General features: G+C 38.2%; 1 long non-coding RNA gene across 1 annotated transcript in view; it reads right to left on the bottom strand.

Moving 5' to 3' along the window:
• The window catches only part of LOC311520209, a 67,399-nt gene extending 42,437 nt beyond the window's left edge, over nucleotides 1-24,962 (bottom strand). The window contains exon 1 of the long non-coding RNA XR_014711517.1: nucleotides 24,798-24,962. This is a non-coding gene — a long non-coding RNA (uncharacterized lncRNA). The remainder of the gene's footprint in view (nucleotides 1-24,797) is intronic.
• Nucleotides 24,963-27,423: the final 2,461 nt, after the last annotated feature.

Below are 27,423 nucleotides of genomic sequence, written 5' to 3'. Positions count from 1 at the left end.
TATTGTTTTACAGTCTCTGAGCATTCAAAGGACCAACAAACATAAAACCAATTTTGTATTAGCTCCAAACTCTAATGTAGTTGCTGTGAAATAGGAATTGAATGAATCTACAATAATTTCTCTACTCATCTAGACCTTCGTGGAAATGGTCTGTGTTCTTGTACACATCTTACAACATTAAATTACAATGACATAATGGATGGTTGTTTTACGAATGCATTTTCTTTCTTTTTTAAAATGACTCATTTTGTGATAGGAAACATTGATTTTTGTTGTTGTTGAAACATAACATGTAATTGTAAATAAATATGTTCATTACACATAAATATATATTTATGCATGTTCATGCACGTGTGCGCATGTGTGTACAATCACACATGGATATATGGAGATGAAGGATGATCTTGTGGGTAAAACAGACCTCGAGGCACCATGTGAGTTCTATTCTGACTCTACCACAGATGATATCTTATCTTGCTATTAGTTTTTGCTGAGAGTATCTGTTGCAGTTATGAAGCTTTCTATAGCTACTCGCTATTTCTATTTATAGCTAAAATTCATTCTAATAGGAGTAGTGTGGGGCAAACAACCTAACTAGTTTAAGATGGAACTTCATAAGTTTGTGAACAGGATTATATGGTGGGGTTGCTTGCGATAGGAAGGGGCGGGACTTGGTGATCTAGGATATCCCTTCCGGGCTTATGTCCTATGTTTCTAAAATGGTCGAGTTACTCCATCTTAGTTACAAAGTTAAAATAGATTAGCAGTATGTTTGCTTTGCAGTCTCTATTCTTGGTCATCCCCGTATGTATTGTGTTTTTAAATGTAACTAAGAAAGATGTCAAAAGCATAGCATAGGAAGTTTATGAAGTTTAAGTTTATGTTTATGAAAATCATTTTGAATTGCAACAGAAAAGATGGGAGTAGGAAATCTTACAATCCACACAACCATTTCAAAGTGCAACATTGCTGGCAAACATGTCATTTTCTCCAAGGAATTAAAAAAATTAAAAATCTAGGTCTATCAGAAAGTTATTAAGATCCAAACTATTCACAAAGAGATATGGACTGTATCAGATTGGTTTTTAGAAGTCCTGCACACTCACTGCTCTCACAGACTTGCATTAGAATTGTAGGTGCTCAGCACTTCTAAAAAAATCAGTCCCTATATAACTGATGTTGATCAAGTCTCTCTGAATTTGTTGAAAGTATTATTATTACTACTATGATTTACTGAAAATATTGGTACTAAAGAAATAAAGTCTCTGAGTTGTCAATTGTCTCTTCTGAAGTTGGATGACAAATGGCATTTTCCATTTGCTTGAACAACTTCAGGCTGGTTAAAATCAACAATTAGTACTTAAAAACCAGAACACCAAATGTGACAGGTTAGTTAAAATCTATTGGGGAAGGAACATGCAGATAGTGACTGTAGGACGGGGTTATTACATGGGGGGTTGCGAGCTATCAGCCTCCACTCCCAAACCCCGCTTTGCCTCCAGCATTTATAACGATGTTATAAATAAAAAACACGTTTTTATATATTTAAGGGGGGGCGGGGGCTGCACTCAGAGGCTTGCTGTGTAAAAGGAGTCACCAGTACAAAAGTTTGAGAATCACTGCTGTAGGAAATTGAGGAGGAAAAACTACTGAAAGAAATCCACACCTCCCAAAAAGCAAATATGCTAAATTTGAACAACAAAGACAGGAGGCCCCTGTGACTTTCCTCAATGAAAGGAATGTTCAGATCTTTTGTAGTGAACAGAATTGCAGGTACTAGTAGGTTGTGGACGGCAGATAAGAACTATTTTTCCAATGGAGCAGTTTTCTGTCAGAATATGCTGTTTCATGACATTTAAATGTTTTGCAGGAACATGTTGATTTCAACAAAATTTGACAGAAGAAAGTAGAAACATTTTATGTGAATATGGTAAAAGTGTCTTATTGTGGTAAAAAGTATCTTATTACCATTTTGCCTTATTTTGTTTTGATTTTATACTTGTATACTTTTATGCTTTGTTTCGATTTTATATTTCCATATTGACTTTATTATATTTACATATATTTAATATTGTATGCTCTATTATGATGTTTTGACATTATCAAAACAAAACAATATCACTGAAATAAAATGTTTCCGAATTTCCATTTCACAGAAAATGTCAGCATTTTGACTTTTCATTCCGATTTGAAATAAAAGCAAATTTTGAAAATTTCAGCATTTCGAGCAGAATGGAAATGGTATTTTCCACGAGCACTACTGCAAATAAAGGAAAGAAGGAAAGATTTTGTTTTGCTGCTAATGGTAGTTTTGCTCCTTTACACACCCATTCCCCCACACAATCCTTGGGAAAGTAAAATTTAATCAACTCCATTTTAAAACCTTTCAATCATTAAATTAATCACTGACCCTTGGTAATAGCAAATCTGAAGTTGCTTAATTTAGAGTACAGGTAGTAGAGTGCTGTGCCATTTTCAGGAAGGCATGACCTGCGCACACATGGTGTGTGCAAAGTTATGCTGTGCAGAAGACTCTCTTTGGTTCTATTTGCACGTTCAGGGGCCAGACCGAGCTATCCTGTGGGCCAGATCCAGTTGGACAACACACAACTGGTTGGGCATGCGGTGCATGCACTGCGTATATAGACAGCACACCACTGATTACAGGTAAAAGCTATTAGCGTCCACTCCATCCCCTATGTCCTCCCACCTCCAGAGCTGTGTTGAGCTCAGCTTTGCTGCAGCTTAGAATCAAGACCAGAATACATGTTCCTTCTTCCTCTTACATCAACAGCAGAAAGACAGGTCCTGCAAACAGATCTCTGCTACTGATCTGAGCTCATTTTGTTGGTGCTGCAGAAAGCGGAATAAAATGCAGATAACTCTTTAATAGTTACATTGTCTCTAAAGTAGATTCTGGGATATGTTCATACAAAAAAACAAAAAAAAACCCCCAAAAACCCAACCTCCCAGCAGCTGCTTAAAATCAGGGTTTTGTTCATGTTCTTTCAGGCTCAAAGAGTGCCCCAGATCTACAGGTTTTTTTGTAGACCAGATCATATGTTTTTTGAACAACTCTATCCCCTTTATCCTCCGACTTCCACAGGCACCCCCCTGCAGCACAGGCAGTAGCAACAGCCCCTTTGCTACAGGAGGTAGGTCCAGAACCATCCCATTCTCACCTGAAACGGTTTTCTGTCTTTGGCTTCGCCCCTTCCTTCCCTGGCACCCTGAGGCCAGGTGAGCCCCTCCAATTCTCTCCCTGGTCTTTGTGGGGACACCATGAAACTGCTCCCCATCACAAGGGTCTCTGAGGGCCTACTAAGTACAGACCACTGACCTTCTTAAGGCCTAAATAGGCAATTCTTCACAGGGTGGCAGAAGTGAAGATTCAATCCTACTCTTTCCACATCTGGCTCAGTCAGAGATCTAAGGCAGGAAGATATCCACAATTCCTAGCATAGGAGATACGCGGAAAACAACAGGGTTTCTAGAAGCAACCACTTGTTAGAAATTTTGGGGCGTGGTGACTAGGGTCACCATATCTGAGATGCAGAAAAACCAGCCACTGGCCAGCTCCTCACCAACAAAATGTGTCCTAATGCTGACTATAACTAACTGTTACTAAAATGTTTTAGAGAGCCATTTCTTTCTTGCTTCTCTCTCACACACAAAACACCTCAATGTGTGTATTTTTATATTATCATTTTTCTTACTTCATCCTAACATGGTGCCACAGTCCAGTCTACAGGGGTATGAACTGTAGAGGGCTCTAACATGTCCCGAATGAAAAAAAACAAAAACAACAAAATAGCACATTAAATCTTAACTGGTGAGGCAGTATAAAAAATTCCTGCTAGTTAAGAATTACTAGGAACACTTGTGTAAGGCCCTGAGCCCATACGGTTTGGTCTGATGCTGACCCTGTGGAAAGGCCGGGTTTGGTTTGTGGACCTGTATTAATCAGACCACGCAAAAATGTGTCCAGGTCAACTCTTTTGTGCTAAGAGTAGTAAATATGAAGTCAGTGGGAGTTAGCCTGTCATTTGTGCTTCTGAAAATCTTCCCCATGTCATTAAAGTGAGCAGTCACAGAGTGTGACAGACACATTGAGAGCAGAAATGATGAGCAAGACATTACATATTTATAAGCTATTTTTACAGTCACCCTAAATTAGCCGATATTTATTTCTTTTGGTATAAGATGTTGATAGAGCAATTTTTACTATTAGAAATGAATCTGAAGGAAATGTTTCAGTAACGCTGTTGGATAATACTGTAGCAAAACACACAGATAAAGATGATGTAGCAAAAAAAAAAAAAAAAAAGCATTGAGAAAGAACTAAACAGCAGAGCATCTCATCCAGAACTAGTAACCAATTTAGACTCATAGCAGATAAACATGAGTAAACAAGTAAATGTGGGGTTGTTACACATCACCGGACATTGGCAATGCCAAGAGGGATGAGCTGGAGTGCCGATGAGAAGTGCAGTTGGGAAAGTAACTCAAATACTTTCCCGATGGACTGTTTTTTCCCTCTAAATAGACAACCTATCCTAAATTCTCAATTACTAAGGAACAATTTTCACTCATTGTTATAGTTTGCTTTCCACCACCAATGCTCTGTATAACTTTTTTCATGAGCAATGTACCCGAATGCATGGATGCTAAATATCTAAACTGTATTCTTAAATTCATTCACCTAAATTTGGGTTATTGCTGGTTATGCAGTATGTTTATGACTTTAAAAACAAACTTTGTATTTGTGGATAATCTAAGTGCTATACCCAGATGTACAGACACTCTTTTCTCAACCTATGTATTATATAGTTTTTTTAACATTAGCTTTAATAAAATTTTTAATGACAACTATCAATCCCAAGATATGTATGTGTGTGCATGTACGAGCAAATGTGCAAGAAAGAGAATGATTTTGAAGCTAAACATGGGACAGATGAGACATATGGCCACAATATTCTGTTTTTATTAATAGTGTGAGACTGCATTTATCTAACATTCAAAGGCCTGAATTAAGAAGACTGTATCATACGCCAGTTCCTATCAGTTCTTTGTACCAGTAGAGGAGAAGGGAACAGGGCTTTGATGTGGTGTGAAATAGCAGTCTGTGCCACCTGCATAATGTGATCACTTTGCCAAGTTACTTCCACTATTAAAAAAGCATGTTTAATCATTAAAGGGAAAACAGAAATGTTATCCAGTACGATTGTTTCCTTCCAGTGGTGCAAACTAACTGTAAACTCAGTTTAATCAGACAATTAAGCAGGGTTTACAGCTGCTTTGCATTACCAGAGCAGTGCAAAGCAGCCAGAGTATTCCAGTGAATCTAGCCCTCCATGTGCCCATCAGCTAGTGAGAGGGGAACTGAAGACCAAATTCAGTCCTGTCTATGTATATGATATTTAGAAGGTAAAGGCACTGAAATCTGATGGGAGGGCATTCAACTATATTAAGGATAAGTTTGCCACAGGGTAGAATTCTGTTGAAAAATTACTCGTGCAAGAGAAGAACAATTAGTATCTGTCTGTTGGATTCTTATATTTAATTGTTTTTAGGGGGGGGGGGGAAGGCATTTGCTTTTGCTATTAGACCTGACTATACAGAAACTATAGAACTGGGTGCAGTGCTTTCTCCGTAGTTAACATACAGCCAATTCAAACTAAAGACTAACAACATTTCTAAAGCCTCAATTTAAACCTTCCTCCAGACAGGTAACTAATAACTTATACTATAACTTGTACAGATGGAGGAACAAACGTATGCTAGACTGACCATACAATATGTATAGTACAAGGAAAAAAACCCCCAAAACACAACTTGTATTAGAAGACACTGAAAATAGGATCACAAGAAAACAACAGAAGATTAAATTGCCACCAAAATCTTACAGTAGAATTCCTGGAAAATACCTCCATCTGAGAGCTCAGCAGAAACACAGTGTGAGTGCTAAGGAGCTGAAGGTTGAATTGTGTTGCAAAATTGCTCATTCAGCTTCAGAAATTCCTTTGCAAAAAACTACCCTTTTCAAAATAACACAAAATATTCAGTTAATTAAGAAAGAGCCTTGTCTGCTGGTCTTTGAGCTATGGAACTGTAGATCTTGTCAATAATCTTATCAATAACTTTCCCCACTCTGATCTCAGTTACACAAGCATGAAGAAGTGAGTGGATTTACTCAGGATTGAAACTAGCCTAATGAAGGGGGAAATCTGCCCACTTGATTGCTTCTGAATATGGGGCTGGATACGGCAATATATGTTTTGACATTTCCGCACTGAATTTTTTGTGAACTTTTCATTCTACACAGAATATAGATATCTTGACTATTCTTCCAGATTCAGCACAAACAAAAATGTTGAAATATTGGCATTTCCTGAGGGATGTAAATTGTAATTTTTTTTATGATTATTAACAATCATGTTACTTCCTATTCCTTATGCGTAAAGGCCCAATCCTGCAGTCTCTACTCAGGCAAAACTCCCTTTATATTCATACTGAAGTTGTTCCTCCCTTCCGCCTCCCCCAATGCTTCCTTATCACCTTTTATATTTTTCTTATTTGGGTCCACCCCTTTCTTCCCTTGCCATTTTTTCCCCTCCCTTAAAAAAATGAATTGAGAACTCTAACTCCCTTATGAGGAAATTATAACACACTGTCACATAGTGCAGGGACACTAACTGATTCTTAGTGAACAAGAGGTTAACTTCAGCTCAGCATCCCCGTTTCTTTGCACAGGTGCTCAAGGGAGAGGCTATGTGAGTATCTGCTTGGATGAAAGACCGAGAGGGGAATGCCCTTGGGAAGGTAAATTTCCACACCAGTGGGTCAGAGAATTGCATTATGTCACAAGGGTGGGCATGGCTGTTTATATATTTTAATTTCCGGTTATGAACACTAACACTTGAAGCTTCTGTGCTGAAGCTGGCTTAAATATATATGTAAGAAACAGGGGCCTGGTTTTCAGAAGCTCCGAGCACCTGCATCTCCTGTTGGCTTTAGTTAGAATTCAGTACACAACATCTCTGAAAAAATCATAGAATATCAGGGTTGGAAGGGACCTCAGAAGGTCATCTAGTCCAACCCCCTGCTCAAAGCAGGACCAATCCTCAATTTTTGCCCCAGATCCCTAAATGGCCCCCCGAAGGATTGAACTCACCAACCTGGTTTAGCAGGCCAATGCTCAAACCACGGAGCTATCCCTCCCCCCCGATAAAGCCCCCAGGCCTTCTGGAAAACCTGGGTTTTAAGGCTAGTGAATTTTTGTATGTCTTCAAAGAGTATCAGTTCTTGTTTGTAAATACATAACTAAAAAAAGGGTTAAAAAGCTTATTAAATTTTTATGAAGGATACCTAAGAAATGGAGAGAGAACCCTCTCTCTCTCGAATTCCCAAATTCGATGTTTTTCAGTCACAGTCATTTGACTTTTGTCTTCCTCCACAGCCACGCACATGAGACTTCAAGTTCACTTATTAATGTTTAGGAGCATAATGGTGTCCTCTCATTTGTAATCTTTCTGTTCTGCTAGTTTCCTTGATGATGTGAGGAACATGAGTCTACAAGCTGAGCACTGTCTAGCAGGGTTGTGTTCAAGAATGTAATGTCTGAACTTGGGATAAATGAATAATGGATGTTAAATTGTTTACTTAAGACAATGAATGGGGTGCTGGCGTGCTTGAATATTAGCTTTTGTGGTCAGAATCTCAAAGCACGCTGTGCAAGCCAAATTTCAGTTTCCTGTATACTGTTCTGCAGGAAACTGATTAATTTGGAAGCCTGGCTTGTGGCTTTTTTTTTTTTTTTGTAAGTTCATGTTCCATGTTTTGCAGGCACTTGCTGAAATGTGATTTTTCCTCTTGTGACGGAGAAGGCTCCTTGTAAAATCAAAAACTTTCAAAAGTTTCAAGAATGGAAGGCTACACTGGAAGAGTCCCTTTGGAGAAAGGAGGAGCTGAAGTCAAATATGAGGAGGTGGGGGTTCCAGACTCTACCTGCCTATAGGGTTCCTGTCCCCAAAAGCGCCAGCAACTGAAGAGGACTATATAGGTCATTCACTGCCACCACATACTACAGCGGTCTCCATTTTACTCTTGGAGAGAAGGGGAGGGAAATGAAAGGCATCAGATAAAAAAAAGTGATTGTTTCAAAGAAAGAAATTATAGGAGATTTAATTAGTGAGGTTTAGCCCCATTTGGCCTTCATTACTAGCTTCCATTGCTGCAGAGAGAGAACTACACAGTACCTTTGAATGCCCTCACTAAAACAGGATGCTGGTAGAGGTAGATACGCATTCAGAAGTGTCTTTGGAGTTGTAAGATCTGCGAGCCTGCTGGGAATCAAGGAGAGACAAATGAAGTTAGTGATGGCTGAAAGATAGAGAGGTTTGGTTTGGATAAGTTCTGAAAAGGTTGGATCGTTATCTGAAGTTAACAAAAATATATCGGACTTTTTTGGATCTTTCTCCTCTTCCTTCCTGTTTCATCCTCTCCCTGCTTTCCTGACCTTTCTTCTGCCTCCATCCCTCCATTATTCTCATCCCTACTTCTCTGAACCCCAGGAAAGTATTCCAGTTCTTTTATCTTGACCTGACCTGATGTATGCCCTGAGTTTAGGTGTTACATGACTTATGAGGTGCAAATCTCAGATCTGTCATATTCTCTGCTAGGCTACGTTATTAACATCTGTTACATTCTGGGGCTTCCTGAGGTGTCCGGGTATTAGCAAGATCTGAAGACAGTAGCCAGCCCAAGGGACCTTGACAAGCTTTATGGCATCTGGAGAAGGATTTCAGCAAGAAAGAGGTTTAGCAGAGGACTGTTGGGAGTCACAGAAAAGGACAAAGGCACGTATTCTATCTTTTATGAATCCATTCTATTCAGGACAAGATCTGAGATGAGGATAGGAGTGGCTCTTTTTCTAACTTATTCATCCATATCCAACACGGGACTCCATTTACAAAAAAAGGTACAAAGAATGGTAAAGAGAAGGATTTGAGTAGGCAGGTAGGAAAATAATGGCAGATGGATGAAGAGAAACCTCAAAAGGTTTGGATGAATTTGTATGTTTAAGATAAGTATCCAGTTTTGGGGGGCACTTCTGAACTCGATCTTTGTACCTTTAGAGGTTTTGCCATCACTAATGTTTACATCATCAAAAAGCGTGTGTGTGTGTGTGTGTGTGTGTGAGAGGCTGATTTATGAATCTGAATTCTTGGAAAGACAAATTAATTGCAGTGTGGCACTTCTCTGTAAACTAATATTGACATAGAGGACAGCAGGAAGAGATGAAGACAATGAGGAGACCCTGTAGCACTTAGCAATGAGGAGATCCTGTGTCACCAAGGCCTATTAACCAGACATGTACAGAGGCACTAAATTTGTTTGGAAGAAATAAATGTGCATCCTAAAGGTGAATGCAGTAATAATAAGCATTTTATAAGATTATCCCCTTACAAATACACACAGCAGAAATGATTACACCCCAGACCTCTGATTAATGCTGGGCCTATCTTTTAAAATATATATATATTGGACATTCAAAACTATGTGTAATAACAAAAGGTGAAAGCCTATGAAGGAATAAAGAGAATGGATATATATAGCCTGATCCACTCCCCATTAGAGTTGACTTAATGATGTCAACTGACTCTAATAAGCTTTAGATCTGGCCTATAATTCATGAAAATCTGTTACATAAAGACATCTCTAACTACTTTTATATGGAGTGTCTTGCACCAGATTATTTGTATTACACTGGAGTATGCAGAAGTAATACTGATTGTGCTCACTCTGGGCTCTTATGGCAATGAGCTGTGCATCTGATCAGGAGGAAAAATTTAAATAAATGGTTTATTTTTCACCTAAAAAGGTCAACAAGATCATAGTTTTCACATTGCCCAAAACCGCCCCTAGGCAATCATATTGGAGTGTTCTTGGAAGAGGTGCAAATAATATAGTACTTGTATAGCACTTTACATCTTCAAATTGCTGTTAGAATATTAACTAATGCATGAAACGTTAGCAGGCTTAAGTTATACAACTTTACAGCTCACTTGCTGCATTTATCTTTACTGCTGCATCTCCTTTTACACTTATATCAATTTAAAAAAGTTATATTCACTTATAAGATTTTTTTTTAATCGGCAAATGGGTTTATTGTATGCGGTGGGGTGAAAAAAATGTGAAAAATGCACTTTTGGGGGGAACTGACCTAGCAAAGTCTGGGACTGAGGGTATCTGCAAAAAATTATACGATTAGAATTGGCACGAACACTTCCTGGATCCATTAAGCATGCGCATATCTGCCAATGCATTTATTTGACAGCTTGCAGTGAGCTCATTGGAAATGCTCTGCAGCCCTTTTCTCACAGAAATAACAGAAACAGCACGACAGCCAGATATTGCAAAAAGTATTCAAGACAGAAACTTAAGCCTTTTAAAAATGACAAAGGCAGTGAAGAGGGTGCAAATATTATGAAGATGAGTATTTTAACTTTCAAAGAATTCAATGAAGAGACTAAAAGCTCAAGGGCTAATCTAGACAATGTTTTTCTATAATTTAGGCCTGCATGTCTCAAGCACCATGAAACCTGTCTCATTCAGATGACAAATTCCATTGCTGCATCATTGCCTATATATTGACGATCAGGGAATGGGGAAGGTGCAAGGAACTTTGTGCTCCCTCTCACCCACCTACCCCTTTCCCTTACTTGTGCATCTTACAGAAGGAGCAGGGATAATCACAGTCCCTATGTTTTAGGGAGTGTAGGGATTGTTCTTTCCACGAGCCACTGGGGAGGATGGACATTACCCCACAATGGTGAGAGGGTGCTGGGGATGTGATCCCTCTACATCAGCCTGCAGAGTGGGCTAGGCACACCAGGGAAGTACACTGCATCATTCTAAAGGATATTGTTGCCTGCACATCTCGCTACTGCGCTGGTGCAAGTGGGCACAATCCTTTCCTGTGTATCCTCCTGGAATGGTGCCCTTACAATTTAGCCCTTAGAAATTGTTTTCAGAAGAAATGTAAAGACATGCTGGCAGAGTGAGCATCAAACAGCTTTAGAGCTAATAATAATTTCAGATGCATGAGAAATACTACCCATTGTTACCTTTTCTTTAAACTTATAGTATCACACTCATGGACCTGAAAATGCTGTTCGAGTTATACTATTTTTCATTTCCAGAGCCATCATTTCTGGGGCTGAAATAGCAGTAAAAATTGTCCAAGAAAGTATGAAGATACAGTAATAGCCTCCCAAGGGGCATGGAAGAGCCAAAAGCAATGTCCAGTATTCCTGAAATTCAGTGGGATAGCAATTCTGTGAATGTTCTGCTTAGATAAATGACACTTCTACCAAATGCCCAACTAGCTATCTTTCAATCCTAAATCTTTCCCCTTCACTTGTACTTGTTTTTCACAGTGGTAGTTTTATCATTAAATACATCTGCCAGATTTGCATAAAGCTAGGTGCCTAAAGTTATGCTCATAAATCAGTATTTACATGTCTAATTAAGTGGGCTAACTTTCAAAAGTGCTGAAATCCACTGAAGTAAATATGAAATAAAAACTATTTAGACTTGATTAGCCCGCTAAATCATTCAGATTGCAAGTTCTTTGGCACAGACACGGTCATTTATTATACGTTTGTACAATTCTTAGCACAACGGTAGTGTGGTCTGTAGTGGCTACTTCAATATACAAGTTTAATAAAATAAATAATTTAATTTGATCACTACAAATAGTGTTGGATACAACTGAGTTTGCCTAGAAGTTAAAGATTTCTTATATTTTAGCTTATTCATGTTCTTTTCCATTTACAGAGTCCCACACAAAATGGAGAATCCTCCATCTGGGAAAACTGGTTGGGGCACCCAATTAGCCTTATTACTTCCCCAGCACTCAAACCATTTCCACACTATGGACCATCTATCTGAGGTACTTATATGTCCCCCTCACTAGTGTATCTAAGTGCCTCACAATCTTTAGTGTATTTATCTTCCCAACAACCCTATGAAGTAGGCAAGTACCATTGTTCCCATTTTACAGATGGAAACTGAATCACAAAGAGGCTAAGTGACTTCCCCAGGATTACGCAGGAAGTCTGTGGCAGAATGAACCTGGGTCTGTTAAGTCCCAGGTGAGCACCCTAACCACTAGACCATCCTTCCTCTTTGGGAATCAAGCAGTAATTTTTGATGGTAATGAAACATATGAACACTAGGGTCCTGATTCTACTTGCACCAGTGTAACTTCACTGATTTCAGTGGAATTATTCCTGATTAACACTGGTGTAAGTGAAAGGAGAATCAGGCCTCTAAGTCCTGTCCAATGAAAAACATTATTTCATAGTGAAGGAACTCTGCACCTCACTAAAGCAATTGGATTAAACATTTTGAACTAACACAGAATCCATGAATTTTAAAGCTACCTTGAGCCTCCTCCATATAATTCTAAAAGAACACAATATTCTTCATGCTAATGCAGTGAAGATTGGATCTCAACATTTCAATATGTTGATAAATGCAATTGTAAAGAGACATTAAACTGCAGAATCATTTTACTTCCAAATTTTTGCTAACTTAACACACCAAGAAACCAATATTGAAGACAAAGACATGCTATTTTGTGATGAAATGTTCTTAGACATTGTCTGCTAAATCCCTATAATTAGCATGGCCCCTGGTGAATGTCACTGCGTATTTGATGAAACAGGGCATGAACTCTGCAGCAACACCCGGGGGGGTCCGTAATGCTATCCAGAATGGCTCTTGGAATTTTTAACTACTAGATAGGTTCTCCTTATCTAGGAAACTCAGGGGAGAAAGGCATTTGTCCAATCTAATGACCCCTGTTAGCAGATTTATGCCACCTCTCTCTCACTCTTTCTTCCCTCCCCACTCTACTGATGTTTAATTTGAGGATTTACTAAATTTCAGAAAGTTTATATTTAGGAAAAGAATATTGAATTAAACTGGTCAAGGAAACAACCAGTGAAGCCCATTTTCTATTTTATTGTATATGCTTGTTTTTGCCATTATTATTGCTCCGTTATTAAAAATACAACACAGAGATATAATCTCGAGGGGAAAAGATGCCTTCTTTTCAGAAAAGAAATAATAATTTTATCAAATACAAAAACATCAAGCAGCTCCACAGGATTAAATTAGAAATGTATATTAAATAGACAGCCTGACCTAGGAAAACTTAGCACTACCTCATTACTATCAAGAGTAGTCATTTCGTCCTGAACATGTTACCCAGTCTTTTACTTTCCTTCACAAAGACACAGAGTACAAGCTATGTCACCATTCTCTTTCTTCAGGTATAATCATTTACTTTTCATATTTCAAGTGGCAATAATTCTCACCAGAAGCATTGAGTCCTGAAATATTATAGAATTATTTCAAATTGAAATATTAAAGACTTCAATATTAAGGTCAGATTTTTTTTTCTTCTGAATGAGACTTCACAGTTACAATCAATAAACAGTGGAAAGAGATTAATTTTACATAATCTTGTTGGTCAGATTTGCAAAATGAAAGCCAGAGTCTGTTTTGGAAACAGGCCCCATTTTATGCGCTGTATTGTTTTATTTTGATGGGGTTGGTGTGTGTGTGTGTTGGGGTAGGGGTGGTGATAAGGGAACAGTAGATTGAATGAAAGGTTCCAGTTTAGCCCTTTTCTAATATTATGTCCTAAGTAGTGCATGCTTCCAAGAAAATGATCACACACGTCCGGTGAGCTGGAATCAAGAAAGGAATAAAGTTTCCTGTTATATTAAGGACTAACTCCTTGATTAAATGACAGGTTTCAGAGTAGCAGCCGCGTTAGTCTGTATCTGCAAAAAGAAAGGAGTACTTGTGGCACCTTAGAGACTAACCAATTTATTTGAGCATAAGCTTTCGTGAGCTACAGCTCACTTCATCGGTTGAATGCATCTGATGAAGTGAGCTGTAGCTCACGAAAGCTTATGCTCAAATAAATTTGTGAGTCTCTAAGGTGCCACAAGTCCTCCTTTTCTTTTTCCTTGATTAAATATAGCCTCAAAACAAATAACCTCCCTCTGTGTTAACTAGCCTAATTAATCTTCATGCTAGATTAACTTGATAAAACATTGACCTAATTTAGGATTAAAAGATTACCAGTAACATTTTGAGCTGAAAGATGTAACATGCCTCATGTCAACACAGTAATGACAGAATTAACCCTGCAAGCCCTCTTGAATCAGTGCATTAGATGCTGCTACTTGAGCAGGGTTTAGATGGTCTGTTAATGGCTGCCATACAAAAAAGGCTAATACTGAAGCATTCACAGCTAGCTGAGCAGACCCACTATAGGTCAGGCACATACTAAGGCAGGCCATAAAGTCAAAAGGGAAAACGACTGAGCATACCACATGCAGACTGAAGATGTGCTGCCTGCTACATGTCAAGTGAATTCTACAGTCAGATAGGTGTTTGGCTCTAGTAATAAAATAAATTGGATGGCAGCTCTTTGACTTTTTTACTAATAAAATAAAGGAAGTAACAGTGACATTTGCTTCTGCCTCAATAGAGCATCACCATCTTGGATTTTACTCAGGGATGTCAATAGCATCAAAAAGTCAGTTCGGGGGGGGCTGGGCGGGGAGGTGTTAAAAAATAGATAATAGATTACAGCATAGAGTGAGACAAACTGTGCTTCCAAATATTGAAATGCCCAACACATCTCACATTATCCATTTCAAAGCTCTCCAGCTAAAACTTGCTCCACTCATTACAGCAGATGCTACAATTTAGAATGCAACTAGAATATAAATCCTTCATTCACTCATGCAAAGATGTTCCTTTGGGGTTGGAACTTCCCATGACTGGTCACAACTGAATATATCTGGAAAGCATGAAAAAAATACATAGTTTTGGGGATATTTCATAGACCATTAAAGGACAAAAAGAATATATTTTATTTCACTGAAAAAAAGGAGATGCTCTGACTTGCTCATCAATGGATGAATAAAAGTTACTTCAAAACTGGTGTCTAGCTAGTCTTCATAAATGTGTTGGTTCTACTGCGCTAACAAGAGTAAAAACGTGGTCATCACTTATTTGAGTCAGTAAAGTAAGTAGAAAGAATAGTGAACACACATAGGGAGCAGATCTACTGAGTAAGGTGTTGGCATATTTAACACTAACTTTTCAGAGTAGATCTGCCCCTTTATCCGTGATTCTTCTAGCCACTTGCTTAATTTCTTTATTGTTTCCCAAGTCTTGAATAGTAAATATTCACAGGAAAAGCTGACTACTTAGGGCCAGACTGTCTTTTATTTGATTATGTACAGGTAATGGGGTTGACAGTGCAAAGACCCTTTATACCCTATACAGGGCAAGTCCTTGTTCTTGAGAGGATGCAGAAAATACTCCATCTATGCACACTAGAGGATGAAAATTGCCCCAAAGGGGCTGATAAGGATCAGGGAAGAGACAGAGCTATGGATCGTGTAGAGTGGTTACAGGGGATCTAAGAGACTGCCCCCTGGATTGACAGTTGGACAGGGACCACTACAGACTAACCTTAAGTGAGTCAAGCTTGTGAAAGGAGGATACAAAATACTGTAAACACATGTAGCCAATAATTTTAGTTTATCATCCATTTATTGTGTGATGTTATGATTAATTGACGTCAAATTATATAAAATCATTGTATGTTAAATAGAGTTAAATTGTAGGATTATAGAAGTATAAGACTGATCAGTATCTCGAGGGAATCATATTAGATATCTAAGTAAGGAAGGCTGAAATGCAAGACCTGAAGCCTGCAAGATTTTAGCTTAGCTATTTTAGGCCTTTGAGATAAGAAATGCTGACATAAGTAAGTGACTGAAGAATAACCCAATGCCCTAAGATTATGGGGAAAGAGATACCAAGTGGTAATATTGTGACAAATTAGCTGGAAGATTAATTTTAAATCATAACAATGCTATAGAGGCACATCGGTCTCCAACATTGTCTTAACCAGAGGATACAGGTTGTGCATCAGTGCTAACGAGAATAAAGAGAACCTACAAAACCTATAGATATCGGGGTCCTTTATGTTTCTAGGGGACATCAGACCAATAAGGAAGAAGAGGGTTGACACTTTCATGTACATATGCAGAATGTAGGTGTAGACAGAATCACATTATAAAAATGTGGTGCCCAAAGCAGGAAAATTGAGCGTCCTATGGGAGAACTCCAGCAGGAACCATCCATTTACTGATGATCAATCCACGAGAGAGAGAGCCATCTGACTCCAACTCTGTCTAGAAGGATGTGGGTATATCTGTAGTTATAACTGGTGCCTGGACACATTTAGGAGTTCTATATACTGTGACATTAATAACTTTGTTGGTAACTTTAAAATTGATAAACGATAGTGGACCTTGTTTTTGTGATTGCATGTGTTACTTGCCTATGGTTTCATAGGTTCCTATGAGCTCTAGATCGAAAATGAGCAGAGATAACTCTGCTGAATTTAAGACTATAGCCGTCAGAGCCGAACCGTCGATGGTGTAGTATAACATCACTAAAATTAACTTTAAATAAAATTAAAAGCTGCACACAGATAAATTAGAGAAGGACCAAAGCAAAACACAGAAAAAAAAAAGGTCTCTCTTGCTTTGTCAGTTATTCTTTTTTAAACAATTTTTGCAATATTGTAGTATTAGCCTTTGGCTAATTTGGGAGGGCTTTTTATTTTTATGCATACCTTACAAAAGCTTAATATAAATCATATGACATGCACTCTCCCCCCACCCCCAACACCCCCCCCCCCAGGAGGATAAATGGAGGAATTTTTGCATTTATTTCCATTAAAACCCAGTGCCCCTTGATAATTTATTGCTGTAGCTATATCTATGCATTATGACATTTTTTCCTATATTAAAAAAGGAACAGGATATTGAAGTTTTCCTAAAGCTACTATTACTAATGTCCCAAAACAGTATATTTTCAAGTGTTTTATTATACTCTGTCACTTACCATAAATTCATGAAAAAGAAATCAATTATTAATCCTAGTTTGGTCAGTCAATTTGGCACAATATAGAGAGGTTTTGAAAGCTGAGTAACAGAATTAAGAGCAGTTCTCTTGCTTTTATTCTTCTAGACTAACAGTTTGCAGCCAAACCAAGCTGTGCTGCAATTCTCATCAGTTCTTAAAAGCTACACAGGGTGGGTGCTAGGTCAGTATGTGGATGGGACAACATACAGGAACACTCAGTTTTTCATGATGGGAGGCCTTACAAAAACCAATTTACATAGTAATAGAGAGAACCATATTGCTGGATGTGTTGTATTTTCAGTTAGAAGTAAAACACTTGACCATCACTGGTTATTAGTAAGGCTATGATATTCTTACAGCAGTCACAGTGGTAAAGGAAATCATGAATTTAAATAAATTCTGTAAAATCTTGGAAACGTCTGTAAAAATACATTTGATTAAGCTCCCACACCAAGTGGCATTGCAACCTAGTGCACGGAGTTGCAATTTTAAGATGCTTATTGTAGACAAATGAACTAAGCAGAGAGGAGTAAACGTATTGGTATGCTCTAGATGCTTTGTGCCACAATCCCAGTTTATGGTCAACTGTGATGCCCCAGTGTACATTGTACTGAGAGTTGCAGGTACCACAGAGCCCTGTGGGACCCTAGAACAATTCAACAGGAGATATGGTTAATGCTGTATTTAAATAAAAAATTCCACCTAGCTTCTCTATTGTTTTATATCTTTTTGCTATTAAAAGTGGTATTTTCTGTCATTTACAGAGTCTTAAATGAAAGACATTTATTCCTGTGAAGAGAATTAAGACAGTTCCAAATGGTTTCATTTTTATTGTTACCAGGAAAATAAAAGCTACAGCTCACCTTTTCATTCTGACTGCATTCTGCCAGGGTATTAAATTAATTCTCCTCCCTCTTCCGTTAAGTGGTTCGCTTTTAGTCAGTGTTCAGTGCTGAAGTTACTTTGAGTACATGTTGAGTTATTAACTCTCTCTTTACTTGGATTTATTGTGAAAGTTTTCATACTCTATTACAAAACTGAAAAAATCTTTTGGTGGCAAACCATAGTAAAGGTTTAACTTTTCAGAAGTGTTCCTTTATTCTAGATCTGAACCTGCTTCCACTGCTATCAAAGGGATTTTTTTCCATTTAAGTGAAATGGGAATGGAATCAGCTTCATTATGCATACTGTCTGTCACAATTACTATCAAAAATAGTTTGAGATACGCTGGTGACATCATTTATATGACTAGATAAAAGCAATTACAGTATCACTAATTATATCCACAGTAGAACCAATCATTACAGCTTGTCTAAAATTGGTCAAAATTTAGATGAAATAAGAGGGAAATAGGTCAATGGCATTTTTGTGAATTCTCCCTCTCCCCTGATTATTTACCTGCTGTTAACCCTAGTCATTGAACACAATATCCAATAATTAAACCTACTTTGTTTTCGTCCAAGGACCTCTGAGAGCTTCAGAAACATTAATTTGGCCTCTCAATACCCCTGCAAAAGAATAATATGCTCACATTACAAATGGGGAATTGAGGCACAGAGCTTAAATAATTTGTTCAAGGTTGCACAGCTAGTCAGTGTTCGAAGCAGGAATAGAATTCAGCAATACCAATCCAAGGGCTTAAATACAGACAAGCACTTAAGCGCATATTTAAGTTTAATCTTATGAGTAGTCCCCTTGACTTCAAAATTAAGCATGAGTTTAAGTGTCTTGTTGAATTGGTTGCTCTATCACTAAACCACATCTCCTCTCGAGCTAGTCAACATATATTTTCTGGGAGGGTACAGAGAAGATTAACTTTATTCATGTGTGATCTCACGATGAGCTCAGAAATAAAGACAAATATTTTATAATTTTAAAATAGTGATCTGGGGCCAAATCATATCTTCCATTTTCACAAATTGAGGGAAAGGGGATGTAGTGGCTGGCATGAGACAGAAGTAGAGGGCTGAATTGTTTCTCCTTCTCCTGACCCTAAGAAAGTTTCTCCATGGCAGCTCCAAGGACTCTTGAGTCCGCACATGGGAAAGGAAAGGGGTATGGCTGGGGGATAGCCACTGCATGCAGCATCAAACTCAGCTCCACCATGAATCCATGAGTTTGTTAAATTGTCAGCATGAAATTTAGATGGTTTTCCTCTGTATACCTTAGAGTATGATATATCCAAACTGTCTTCATTGCATACAACCTGCCTCAGAAAAATCCTCCATATCTTTTGGCCAGAACAATCTCAAATCAAGATCTATTGACACAGTGCAGCCAAGAGGATCTGAGTACCATCATTGCCAGGAGGTGTTGGAGATGGATTGGCCATGTGCTTTGGGTGGAAACTGATTCCATCGCCAGAGTAACAATGAGATGGACACCTGAAGGCAAGCGAAAACGAGGCCGCCCGAAAACAATATGGTGAAGAGCTGTGGAGGCCGAGCTGAAAAACCTGGGGCACAGCTGGGGAACCATTGAAATATTTGCCAGAAAGAGACAGGAGCTTCGTCACTGCCCTAAATGCCCGAGGCGTAACAGGAATATGATGATGATGACTTAGAGCGCTATTTTAGGAGGCAATTCTAGCATTAGTGGGCACAAGGTGATCCCAGAACCTGCACTGTCAGGAACCAGGACCCAGGGCACAGGACATCCATGTGGATGACCTTAAATCTCCGACTTTCTGTGGGAGAGAATAGTTGAGGTGAGGGAATCTCACTGAGCCAGTTCCACGGGGATGGGGAGGACGAAATGATGTTTAAGAATGACAAACTTCCAGGGAAATTCTCTGAGAGTGTTCAGCTCAGTTTTCCTTCTCCATGTGGAAATAACTGCCCAGGATCTGATCTGGCCTTTTGTTCTTACAACCTGCAGTTTAAATGCTGTGTATGTTCTACTTATTTATAAATCTCTCACTCTCCATTTAAAAAAAAATGTGTGTGCTGTGTTAACATTACCTGTGCTCCTAAAACGTTTTGGGTGATCAACAGCTCTGCATGTCAAACAGCATATACTACTTGCTTTAGCCAGCAATATAAAGAAGTGAGATAAAAGGGCTGGGTGAGAAAGCCATAGTAGTTTTATAGGAATCCTCTCTGACATTATGACTCTCCATCTTAGAAAGTTATTTCAATGTCTCCAGAACAAAACAAAAAACTTAACATTCAAAGTTGTGAGTACTCTTAGTTTGCTACCAATGTTGTCGTCAAACCACAATCACATCTATTTGGTTTTTAATACGACCTTCACACCATGATTGACAACCAAAAATTGTATCAAAATTCTTATATATAAATGATTTGATGAGGCTGATGCTTTTCATTATTCCCGATTTTAAAGTAAGGCTACATCTACACTGCAAAAAGGGCGTTCTTAACACACGTTAACTATCCCATGTTAAGGAGGACTTGTGGCACCTTAGAGACTATAAATTGGTTAGTCTCTAAGGTGCCACAAGTCCTCCTTTTCTTTTTGCGAATACAGACTAACACGGCTGCTACTCTGAAACGTATCCCATGTTAGTTAACTTGGGTGAAAAAAGCAGCCTAACTTGGCAGTTAGGCTTTTAATTGAGTTTAGCAGCTCAAGTTAATGCCTAGAGGGCTCTCAGGCCCACCAAACATCCTGGGTCTGAGCTTGGGTGCTAGCTGGAGTCTCTGCCAGAGCTGCAACATGTACCTTATTTTTAGTGTGCTGGTTCAAGCCCAGCTAGCATGAGCCTTGCTCCCAGCTGCAATGTAGGCATACCCTAGGAGAGCCTGGAGTTGAACCTGAGCTGATAACCTGACTTAACAAAATCTAGTTTGTGTCTTCACTGTTATTTTAGGCTGAGTTAGCTAACCTGAGTTAAGAACGCACCTTGTTTTGCAGTGTAGACATGCAGGGTAGGGATAGGGTCCAGGGCGACCTAGACAAATTGGATGATTGGGCCAAAAGAAATCTGATGAGGTTCAACAAGGACAAATGCAGAGTCCTGCATTCAGGACGGAAGAATCCCATGCACCACTACAAGCTGGGGACTGACTGGCTAAGCAACAGATCTATAGAAAAGGACCTGGGGATTACAGTAGATGAAAAGCTGGATATGAGTCAACCGAGTGCCCTTGAAGGCTAACGGCATATTGGGCTGCATTAGTAGGAGCATTGCCAGCAGATGGAGGGAAGTGATTATTCCCCTCTATTCAGCACTGGCGAGGCCACATCTGGAGTATTACGTCCAGTTCTCCCCCCGCCCCCGGCGAAAGGATGTGGACAAATTGGAGAGAGTCCAGCGGAGGGCAACGAAAATTATCAGAGGGCTGGGGCACATGACTTACGAGGAGAGGCTAAGGGAACTGGGCTTGTTTAGTCTGCAGAAGAGAAAAGTGAGGGGGGATTTGATAGCAGCCTTCAACTACCTGAAGGGAGTTTCAAAGGGGATGGAGCTCGGCTGTTTTCAGTGGTAGCAGATGGCAGAACAAGGAGAAATGGTCTCAAGTTGCAGTGGGGGAGGTCTAGGTTAGATATTAGGAAACACTATTTCACTAGGAGGGTGGTGAAGCACTGGAATGGATTACCTAGGGAGGTGGTGGAAGCTCCATCGTTAGAGGTTTAAGGCCTGGCTTGACAAAGCCCTGGGTGGGATGATTTAGTTGGTGTTGGTCCTGCTTTGAGCAGGGGGTTGGACTAGATGACTTCCTGAGGTCTCTTCCTACCCTAATCTTCTATGATTCTATGATCCTTCGCAAACTATTAACTGGTTATATTGGTTGGTTGGCTGGATTCCCTTTCTGCCATTTTATGTGATTGCTTTTAGAATGAAAGTACATAACTACTCCATTACTGTTCTTATACTGTATTCAGAAGCAGAAAGGGATGAAAATAGCCAAGCACTTTTCTCCTTTCTCCCTCTCTCCTCACATAGACTAAAGACTTATTTGTTGGCCTGTATGAGAGTGTGGGTGTAAGCCTTTTATGATACAATATCATCCATACCCACAGTAATACTGAAAGTTGTTTGTAAATGCAAATAGCAATCTTTTTAACAACCCAGAAATATCTCTTTTTTTAATAGTGGTGTTATTGGGGTAAGGAGGAAATTGGTTTAAGTAACAACCATTTTACAAAGCTTAATCAGATAAATGACAATTATATATAAAACTGACACCTTGTTACTTAATATATCTGCTTCCCCTGCCTCTTCTACTCAGATCTGCTTGTTTTACTGAGAAAAACAAAGTTTTACTTCTTTTAGTTAGAGCTGAGCTAATACCCCCAATATATTCTCTGAGATATTTGCTCAAATAGAAGTTGGGTGCAGCTATGTTCATGTCACTTTTGTGGTCACTTTCCATAAATAATTGAGCAAACAAAATTATTAGCAGGAATGTTCACCGAAACAGCACACTTTAGGTGAATAGAGAATATTCAAAAAGCATAAATTATAAAATGTGAACATTTGTAACAGAAACCAGTTTGCAAGAGGTACATTAATTGATCAGGGAACAGAAACATACCATGTGATTTATTTGCCCAGTCAAAACTAATCAATGCATCTCAGATTTCATATATTCAATGTCTGCAACAAACTGCTTGTGGATGGAATACAAAGCAAGAATTATTATTGCAAAATATTTGCCAAACTATTTCAAATGGTGAATAAGTTTGAGAAAAATCACAATCTACACATGGATAATTCACAAACAGAAAAAGGGATGAATTTCACTGAATAAGTTATTTGCTACGTGTTACTGATTCACCTATGTTACTCTTGTAGAGCCAGTATACTTATGGAAGAAGGAGCGGTATTTTATTCTGTCACATGCAACAGGAACAAAATCGTTCACTTGGTTCCAATTTGTAGAATTACCATTACTAGTGATGAAGTATTGTAAGAAGCAGAAAACATACTGCTTGACTTTCAAATAGTTGAGTTTGCCATATAGTATTGGCATGGGATGGGGGTGGGGGGAATGACATCACACATTTGAGCTGTAAATCGAGCAAGTTTGTTAAGGAAGTAATTGAAAAAGGCTAAGTCCATGGCGTCATTTTGACAGTCAGTAATTCTCCTGCGTTTGATTGCAATTTAAATGCACCTACTTTGGCAAGTTATATTTAATTTATTTGTCAGATGTATTATTCCCATTATAAAATAATAACTGCTTTAGTCACCTCCTGAAAAAATCAGACCTGACCGAAGTTCACGAATATTTGCTAGAAACCATTATTCACTGGCTTTGTCTGTGGCCAAAGAAGTCACCGCTCACTAATAGCAAGGATGACCATTTTGTCAGGAACTAACACAGAACTGCATGACACTGACAAGGACAAACATTATTATAATGAAAAATGGTGCAGGTCTTTCTTGAAAAGGGCACGTAATTTGCATTGTATGTCTCCCCACCCCCCACAGGAACTTGTCAAACTCTGAATGCTCTAAACCTGGTTGTATTGTAATGAAATAACCAGTTACAGAAAAATAGGAAATTCACTTTTATTGTCAATAAAATCAGTAGCGTCTAATTCTTTTTACTGAATGATTAAAATGTATTGCTCATCAAGTTTTGAAACAGAAATAATTATCTAGGTAAAGTGGAGCTACAAAATAGAAAAAGTCTGAAAATTATATTGAACATCATTATTCAGGCCCAAATACACAAGAGAGAGACATCTTTCCCAACCCGCACCAGACCACAGAAAAGTCCAGGTGTTAAGTTTAGTTTTCTAGATATTTTCCCTCTCTTATATTTTATGAATGCAATTTCATATCTGTCTTGCCATCTGTCACAAGAAAGAACAGACATAGAACAGTGGCAAATTCACGTTAAAGATACTGTCTTGGGATAACAAAGAGAAAAATTAATGGACATGGATTTACAGATTATTAATGATTTTTCTTGTCATTTTTTGAAAAATGAAAGCTATGCACGCTGTCTCTCTCCCCAAACAGATTGCATTTTATTCCTCTGCAGTTTGTCCGTCAGGCTTCACTCTGACAACATAATCCAAAACTAATCCAGAGCATTCAGTTTTCCTTGTTGGCTCTCATGCACTCTGCTTAGACAAATCCTGCTACCTGTCAGCCCTCCTGTGTGTGCCAAACAGGCTGCCAGGTTAACCCCTGGGGAAGCTGAAAGACCTGCTGACTTAACCCCTGCTTCCCTTCAAATAATCCACTGTAAATACATAGGATGTTAACAGGCTAACTGTTCTAATCAGGGCTGGATCCCTTAAAATCTGTTTCATACACAGCCCTTAAGAACTGGGGATCTGAGCATCACTGCAGGAAGAGGAAAGGCACTGTTTCCAATAACACAAGCTCTAAGCAGATGGATAGAACACACTGAAAGATCTTAATCCCCTAAACCAGTTTGTGAAAATATACATATCACTTCACTGGGCCATCTCACTGCTTATAAATTCTCCCTAATTGTCAGAACAAAGTAAAATAGTGCCATAAAAGAAATCCTAATTTAGTTGTAATTTAGACTCACATCAACTCCTTTTCCCCCATTGTTTTTGCCAGTCATTATTAAAATTAACTTTTCTATTCTTAGATTTTTTTTTATGGAGCCTAAAATTGTATGTAGTACAGCTGACTAAATAGAACAGATTTCAATACACTGCAAAATTTACAAAAAAAGATTTTAAAACTATTTTGACAGGTAAAAATATATAATTATTTTGCACCATTACTTAAAACAATTCATTCCTAATACATCAAACCTGAAATACAGAGGACAATTTGAATTTACAAGTCTTTAAAAAATACTCACTATTTTTTTCCCCCCAATTCCTTCTCTTCATTGGAATTCAAGGCACTTCTGCTGCTGCAGCATCAACAATCCACAGCAGAAAATAACTTGGGTAAGCACGGCATACCAAGGAACACTTAAAAGCCACACTAAGCTTAGCCACATGAGAAATGTAATAAAACATCGCTCAGCTCATTTAATGTTTGGAAGGCATGATGTCCCGGTTAATATCTGAAGTGGGGGAAGGTAGGGTAAGCCATGGGAGTGTTCCTGAACTCTGCCACAAACAAAACTGGGAAGGTCTATTGTGACTTCTGATAAGAACATTTATTTTACTTCAATTAAATTTCAGGCATTCTCCTGAGAGAAAGAAAGGGAGACTGTTCTTCCCCACCCACATTCATATTTATACATATACGCACACAAAGCACACACCTATCAGCCTCCGGAGTCCTTCGAAACGTTTAATTTGTGTTACAAATTCTTAGTAGCACGGTTTTTATGTAAACTTGTGGACCTAATAAATAGACTGTCACCTTATACAAATCACAAATTCAAGAGATATTTAAAATAATCCTTCCCCTTTTAATTAAAGGGTACACACTTAAAAGTCCATTCTTGCTTTCAAGAAATTACTGGTTTTATAACTATGCTCAGTTTTTACCATAGCAAACAGATCTGAAACCTTATTTTTTAAGCTCACCTATTTTTAGATCTTTACAAGGTCTTATACTTCCTAGCAATATCAACATACATATTTTGCAATATACATTTTTACATAAATTACTGATTCTTTAACATGACATTTTATGAAAACCAACAGTGAATGTGTTCTCTTAATCTGCACTCTCTCTCTCATCTCAAAATGATCATTATTTTGTTGACAGAAAAGTTCAATGGAGTGTCAGACAATAGTTTGTCTTCTGGGAGTTGACAATGTTTGGTGGGGAGAAGGCAGGCGCCTATGAAATGTATCCCTGTCTGAGATAATGCTGTTTTGAATCAGAGTTACTATTTTATTTAGTTTTCTTTTTTTAAAAAACATGTGCATTGGTTAAATTATTTATACAAACAAATTAAACAACAAAATGTAAACAAATTACAAAGTTGGAAAAGTAAAATGAAATAAAAACTCAATGGCCAAATTCCCATTGATGTCAGTGGGGCCAAGATTTCACTCTCAATCTACTGAAGGCACTAATAGATTCAGTTCTATTGATTAGTATTAATCAATACAGAACAAAATGTTTTAAATGTAAGTTCTGCACAGTAACAAAGCTCAATATTGTACGTAAAATACTGATGCCAAAATGAGGAAAACACTTAGATGTGAGCGCAGTTTCATAAAACAATTAAATGTTATATTTAGAGGAATCAGTCTCGACAAGATATTAAAGCAAATTCCTAAGAGATAACTCTTTTCAAAGTTATCTTTTAATAAATGTGCATTGTGCAAATGTGCCTTAGCCTCGATTAAATTCTCACAGCACAAGAATTCTTTAGAGAAGAACAGATGGCTATTTTGCTGATCAAAATATGAAGATGTATCAGAATTGAACTGGAACTTTGAGAATTGCTGAACAAAAATCTTACTTGCAGTTGCCAAAAGTCAGTCAGTCTTTAGGGATGCTAAGCAAATTAATTTAAAAATAACCACACACTGCGGTTACCTAGCAAATGCCTGGGTTTAAGCTGAACTTCTTTGCTTTTGTACTAAGTCAGTAATGAGCAAACAGTGTTTGCAGAAGGGCTCTAAGAATGCTACTAAGGTGATTCAGTGGAGCAACATTTTAGGCCGAACTTAGGCATGAACTCAGAAATTTAGTTTTAAGTTGCGTGATAATCCAAATATACAGGCTTAGATGTCTACATTACAGTTGTTTACGATATGATGATTAATGTGTAACTAGTCAATACATTACAAACCTATGTTGACAATTCCAGGGCATTTGTTGATCATTTTTCCTTCATATAACACCAGCTGGGAGATGTTTTCCTATTATTGATCTTGCCACTTATCAGCTATTCACAACATATTTCTTTGTAGTTGGTACAAAATTTAAACAATGTGGACCTGGTTCATTAACCTTTTGGAGGGTTGGCAATAGGGAGAGTTGAGAATGAAGAAGAGAAGCAGTCAAAGTCATCTTAGTTATTGAGGTTTTGATTTTGACCAAGGGGGGTGGTAAATATATCAACTTTTGTAGCAATGAAATACCACACTGAGCCTCTTCTAAAGCCCTTTGAAGCCAATGGAAGTCTTTCCACTTCCTTTAATGGGCTTTGGATCAGGCCCTCTTTGAGCAAAGATGAAAGTGGGTGTTCAAAAGTAGAAAAATAAATAAAATTCATATAATGCAATGGTAACTAATCCCTGATGATATCCAGCAAAGGAGCAGAAAACACGGTTACATTTTCCTTAATGTAGTTTAGTTTGAAGGTTCAGATCTAGAAGTCTGAGATATTAGCAACATAACTTGAAACTAAACAAAAATGGTAAGATTATAGGTTTCGTTACAGGTTAGAACTCAGAGCACTAGTTGATTGAAAGGTTCATGAACCTTCTGAGTAAATTTGAGTTCAGTTTAGAGTAAATATGGGCTAATTAATGGTTTCAAATTGAAATCATGGAAAAATCATAGATTCA

This window comes from Lepidochelys olivacea, assembly GCF_965140295.1.
Source record: "Lepidochelys olivacea isolate rLepOli2 genome assembly, chromosome: 4".
In the NCBI taxonomy this organism is placed as follows: domain Eukaryota; kingdom Metazoa; phylum Chordata; order Testudines; family Cheloniidae; genus Lepidochelys; species Lepidochelys olivacea.
The sequence above is the reverse complement of the archived record's forward strand: the minus strand, read 5'-3'. Positions and strand labels throughout refer to the sequence as shown.